Source organism: Sturnira hondurensis, unplaced genomic scaffold (genome assembly GCF_014824575.4).
Source record: "Sturnira hondurensis isolate 20B ecotype Veracruz unplaced genomic scaffold, ASM1482457v3 Scaffold0016284, whole genome shotgun sequence".
Taxonomy (NCBI): domain Eukaryota; kingdom Metazoa; phylum Chordata; class Mammalia; order Chiroptera; family Phyllostomidae; genus Sturnira; species Sturnira hondurensis.
The window spans coordinates 7,016,636-7,022,970 of NW_028088915.1; the positions used below are offsets into that span (position 1 = coordinate 7,016,636).

A 6,335-nucleotide genomic window follows, 5' to 3' on the forward strand; every position below is an offset into this window, starting at 1 on the left:
CAATGGTGCGACATCACATTCCATGTGGTGAAGAGAGAGCACAGAGCAAGCACCTTGAGGAGACAAAGCAAGGATAACTTTCTCTCCACGTTAGGCATTGGTATTAGTGAATTATGATGCCTACATCTCACATCACTGGACAGGGTTCTAGGTGTAAAAGGAATAGTAATATCAAGGTGCTGAAAAAATCCTGGAACAAAACACATTCTTGGGATAACTTCATGAGGAACATGCCACACAAGCCAGGCCGTGAAGGCTGGCTATTAATAAGTAGGAGATTGGGCTGGGGGGCCCTTTGGGGGGGTGAAGTACAGCAAAATAGGTAAGAAAGATACAGATGTCCTCAGCTCTCTCAGGCCATCTTAGTTGGCTGGAGAACAGTATGGGCTCGTGAGAATGAGAGTGGGCCGTAAAGACATATGGGGCAATGTTGCACAGGGCTCTGAATGACCACCTGGAGTCTGCACTTTATAAGAAATGGGAAAGCTCTGGGAGGCTTTAAGCATTCAAATGACTGGAACTGTGCATCAGAAAAATTGACACCCTAGTAGGACATAAAATTAAAGCTTCTTGAAGTAAACTTCAAAATTTTGGAAAAATTCTGAACCATGTATGATGAATAAGAAAGAAGTGAGATATGGAACTCTGAATCACTTTGGTCAATATCACTTGTTTTTATTTAAAAAAGGTATTGAATAAAATATTAAATTTTAATATTAAAATATTAATTAATGTAATATCAAATATTAAAATTTAAATTTGCTTTGTTTCTGTTTTTGTTTTAGGTGTGGTTGTTAGTAATTGTGAGTTTGCTGTCATTTTATTGTACATGTTTTTTATCTTCTTTTTCTTAGATAAGTCCCTTTAACATTTCATATAATAAGGGCTTGGTGATGATGAACTCCTTTAATGTAATCTTATCTGAGAAGCACTTTATCTGTCCTTCCATTCTAAATGAAAGCTTTGCTGGATAGAGCAATCTTGGATGCAGGTCCTTGCCTTTCATGACTTGGAATACTTCTTTCCAGCCCCTTCTTGCCTGTAAGGTCTCTTTTGAGAATCAGCTGAGCATCTGATGGGAACTCCTTTGTAGGTGACTGTCCCCTTATCTCTTGCTGCTTCTAGGATTCTCTCCTTCATTTTAATCTTGGCTAATGTAATTATGATGTGCTTTGGTGTGTGCTTCCTTGAGTCTGACTTCTTTGGGACTCTCTGAGCTTCCTGGACTTCCTGGAAGTCTATTTCCTTTGCCAGATTGGGGAAGTTCTCCTTTATTATTTGTTCAAATAACTTTTCCACTTGTTGCTCTTCCTCTTCCCCTTCTGGTACCTATAATTCGGATGTTGGAATGTTGAAAGTTGTCCTGGATGTTCCTAAGCATCTCCTCTTTTGAATTCTTGTTTCTTCATTCTTTTCTGATTGGATGTTTCTTCCTTCTGGTCCACTCAATTGAGTCTGTTTTATTCTCATCACTATTGGTTCCCTGTGCATTTTCTTTCATTTCACTTAATGTAACCCTCATTTTTTCATCTAGTTTGCGACCAAATTCAACCAATTCTGTGAGCAACCTGATCACCAGTGCTTTGAACTGTGCATCTGATAGGTTGGCTATCTTTTCATCACTTAGTTGTATTTGCTCTGGAACTTTGATGTGTTTTTCCATTTGGGCCATTTTTGGAGGGGTCTTTTCTTTCTTTCTTTCTTTCTTTTTTTGGAGGTCATGTATTGGATCCTCTTTTTTTAAAAAGATATTTTATTGATTATACCATTACAGTTGTTCTATTCCCCCCTTCATTCCCCTCCATCCTGCACACCCCCCCTACCAATCCCCCCCTTTAGTTTATGACCACCTGTCTCAAGTTCTTTAGATTCTATATTTCCCCTACTATTCTTGCCGTTTCCCCTGTTTTCTACCAACTGTCTATGCTATTTTCTGTACCTTCTCCCCCCTTCTCCTCCTCCCACTCCCCTGTTGCTAACCCTCCATGTGTTCTTCATTTCTATGGTTCTGCTCCTGATCTAGCTGTCCTCTTGGTTTGCTTTTGTTTTAGGTGTGGTTGTTAATAACTGTGAGTTTGCTGTCCTTTCACTGTTCATATTTTTCATCTTCTTTCCCTTAGATAAGTGCCTTTAACATTTCATATAATAAGGGCTTGGTGATGATGAACTCCTTTAACGTAATCTTATCTGAGAAGCACTTTATCTGTCCTTCCATTCTAAATGAAAGATTTGATGGATAGAGCAATCTTGGTTGTAGGTCTTTGGATTTCATGACTTGGAATATTTCTTTCCAGCCCCTTCTTGCTTGTCTCTTTTGAGAAATCTGCTGACAGTCTGATGGGAACTCCTTTGTAGGTGACTGTCCCCTTACCTCTTGCTGCTTCTAGGATTCTCTCCTTCATTTTAATCTTGGCTAGTGTAATTATGATGTGCCTTGGTGTATTCCTTCTTGGGTCCAACTTCTTTGGGACTCTCTGAGCTTCCTGGATTTCCTGGAAGTCTATTGCCTTTGCCAGATTGGGGAAGTTCTCCTTTATTGTTTGTTCAAATAAGTTTTCCACTCGTGGCTGTTCCTCTTCCCTTTCTGGTACCCCTATAATTCGGATGTTGGAGCGTTTAAAGATGTCCTGGAGGTTCCTAATCCTCTCCTCATTTTTTCGAATTCTTGTTACTTCACATTTTTTGTTTGGTCATTTTTTTCTTCCTTCTGGTCCACTCCCTTGATTTGAGTCCCAGTTTCCTTTCCATTACTACTGGTTTCCTGTGCATTTCCCTTCATTTCAATTAGTTTAGCCTTCATATGTTCCTCTAATTTGTGATTATAATCAACCAGTTCTGTGAGTATCCTGATCACCAGTGTTTTGAACTGTGCGTCTGAGAGGTTCGCTACTTCTTTTTCGCTTAGAGTTAACAGCTCTGGGGCTTTGAGTTCTTCTTGAGCCATATTTTGGACTGTTCTTGCCTGTTACGTATGAGAAGTGGAGCCCTAGGTGTTCACCAGGGCAGGGCAACTCAGTTGCTGGGTTGTGACGCTGTATGTGGGGGTGGGGTCAAAGGAAAGCAATGGCAGTCCAGTCCACAGCCTCCCGCCACCGGGGCCATGCGTCCGTCCCACTGCACGCAAATGAGCGACTGTGGTCAGTCTGACACTTTGTGTAGTCACTGGGTTCGCCCACTGGGGCCCGCGCAGTCCGCCTCACTGCTCACTCCTCTGCTGGTTTATCTGCGCATGAATGTGTGACCGCGGCTAGCCTGCCCCACACCCTCACTGGGTTTGCACTGCCACCCACTGCTACTCCGGATGCCTGCACACCTGGGTTGGGGGATCTTTCCTGTCCGACCCTGCTCCGCTACTGGCTCTGCCCCTCTTACTGGTCCCGGTTGAACGGTTCGTTGTTGTTGGACTTCCATATAGTTCAGTTTTCTGTTCTTTGGCTGCGTCTTTGTTTACCAAACCTTTGTTGTATTCAAACTTGGTTGTGGGAGAAGGCACAGTGTTTCCACCTACATTTCCATCTTGGCAGAAGTCGGGGGGGGAGGGGTCTTTTCACGCCTGTTATGTATGAGGGGCAAAGCGTTAGGTGTTCACCAGGGCGGGGCAACCTAGTCACTGGGTTGTCGCTGTATGTGTGGGCAGGGTCTGAGAGGGAACAATGATGCTTGCTCAGCTGATTTCAGTCCCCTCCACCTCTTCCCCCAAGCAAACTGGCCCCTTCTGGTGTTGATTGCTGGGTGGGTGGGCTTATATACATTCTAGGACCCTGTGGGTCTCTCCAACAAACCCTCCTGTGAGGCTGGGAGTCTCTCCCTGAGCCTCAAGCCCCACAGGTGTTTTCAGTTGGTGTTTTGAGGCTTTATTTCACCACGCTGGGACCCTGGGTTGCATAGTCTGTCTCGCTCCCCAATTTCACCTGGTTTATCTGTGTGGGAATGTGGGACCACCTACCTGGTCAGCCACCTTGCATGCAGTGCCTTGCTTCACAGTTGCAGCCTCGCTGTGTCTGCCCATTGCCACCCCACACCCAGGGTCCACCAGCCACCACCTGCACACCCAGGGTCCTCCCACTGACATCTTGAGCGCCCGAGGTGCCTTTCATGCCCGGTGCCACTGCTTTTTGTGCCACCACCCCTCCCCGTCCAGCTGCCTGACTCCGCCCTGCTCACCAGTCTAGATGAGTATGTCTATTTTATCTCCTTGGTTGTCTGACTTCCACAGAGTTCGATTTTCTGTCAGTTCTGGTTGTTGTTTCTAAATCTTTGTTGTCCTTATTCTGGTTGTGCACACAGTGTGTCTGCCTATGCCTCCATCTTGGCCGGAAGTTTGCAGCAGCATTCTTATGTCATCGTCCCCGTCAGTCTTCTGTTACAGAATATTTAAAAATATTCTATCTTCAGGTAATTACTGCCAGACTCACTGCATTACAACCCCCTAATGAGGCTTGTAGCTATTTCATCAACTACTTAGTGGCTACTAGGTCCTATATTCCTGCTCAAGCCTCTTCTTGGTGTGCACACATAATATACTTGCATTGTGTGTGAGTAGAAGCATACTTATCTTCTTAGCATACTTACTGAAACTGTTTTCTATGAGCCAACACAGTGTGTGACTAAAACAGTAAGTTAAATAGGAATTTTCTTTCAAATGTCTAAAACTGGGCTCGTTCAGTGCAGACGTGGTACCTGTTCAGTGAAGCACCACCTAAGGAGACCAGCACTTGCCATGGCTGATGAAAAGCCCAAAGGAGTTGAGACAGGACAATTAATTTGAAGGTGGTGGGGCAGGATGGCTCTGTGGCTCAGTGTAAGATTAAGAAACATACAGCATTCAGTAAACTAACAAAAGGTAATTGTGAACGACAGGTTTTGTCAACAAGGCAGATCAGCTTGCAATTTGACAGCAGCCAATCAGTGAGAGAGACACACCTGCAGAGCTGGAACTGGAGGCTGCGGATACAGTGGCTGCGCTCCTGCAGCAGACAGGAGGCGTCCACTAAAACGGAACCTGCTGCTCCACTCCAGAACTGTCCCTACAGAGCAAGAAGACAGTCCCAACTATAAAAACGGAATTTGATTCCATGAGCAAATTCTGTCGTCGTCCTGGACTACAGTGCGCTTTTCTCTTTCATCTTCCCCGTTCCTTTACTGTATGTAAAGTAACTGATGTGCGTGCACCAGCATTTGCAGTTTTTTAACCCTGTTTTGAATGATAGCAAGTGGAGAAACGATGGGGAAAACTGCAGGTTTTGTGAAAACACTCCTTTTCTCCATCACTGGAAGCTCATTCAGCTTTTATTTTTTTAAAAGATTTTATTTATTTATCTTTGGAGGGGAAGGGAAGAGAGGGAGAGAAACATCAATGTGTGGTTGTCTCTCGTGTGTCCCCTGCTGGGAACTGGCCTGCATCCCAGGCATGTGCCCTGACTGGGAATTGAACTGCTATCATTTGGTTTGCAGGCCCACATTCAATCCACTGAACTACACCAGCCAGGGCTCATTCAGCTCTTTTATATTCCAGTAAGTTATTCTCCTCTCACTGTTCAACAAAATAAGAATATAGAAATCCTTGCATACCTTGTTCAATTGGTGAATTTCAATCTTTTCATTTGTCATTGTGAAACTGAGGACAATTGGAAACTTTTTTGGTCCATAGTTGTTACACGTAAGGCAACCTGTCTTTGGGCAAGGATAAAAGAAAGGAATCTTAAGACAGTTTTCCTTTTAAATCAAGTGTCTTATATGTCTGTGTGTGTGTGTGTGTGTTTAAGATTTTATTTATTTTTGGAGAGAGAGGAAGGAGAAAGAGGGAAACATTGACCAGTTGCTTCTCACAAGCCCTGCAACTGGGGAACTGGCCTGCCACCCAGGTATGCGAATGGGAATCAAACCAGGGACTTTTTGGTCTGAGGTACAATGCTCAACCCACTGAGCCACACCAGTCAAGGCAAGTGTCTTATTGGTGAAACAAACTTCTGTTAATATAAACATGAATTAATCTTTCAAAGTTATTCTTCACTTAATTTCTATTTACTCTTTTTTATACTTACTCTTACCTACAAATATGTGACATGAATTTATACTTTTTCTTTAAAAGATTTTTATTTATTTATTTGAGAGGAAAGGAGAAAGAGGAAGAGAAATCTGTGGTTGCCTCTCACACAACCCCCACTGGGGACCTGGCCTGCAACCCAGGCATGTGCCCTGACTGGGAATCTAACAGGCAACCTTTTCGATTTATAGGCTGACACTCTATCCACTGAGCCACACCAGCCAGGGCCATGAATTTATACTTTTATTTAAAAATTCTTTTTTGAAAATTGTGTTATTAAAATAATAAT

At 43.5% G+C, this 6,335-nt stretch overlaps 1 pseudogene; it reads left to right on the forward strand.

Moving 5' to 3' along the window:
* Positions 1-4,720: 4,720 nt before the first annotated feature.
* On the forward strand, positions 4,721-5,250 carry LOC119000778 (small ubiquitin-related modifier 2-like; annotated as a pseudogene).
* Positions 5,251-6,335: the final 1,085 nt, after the last annotated feature.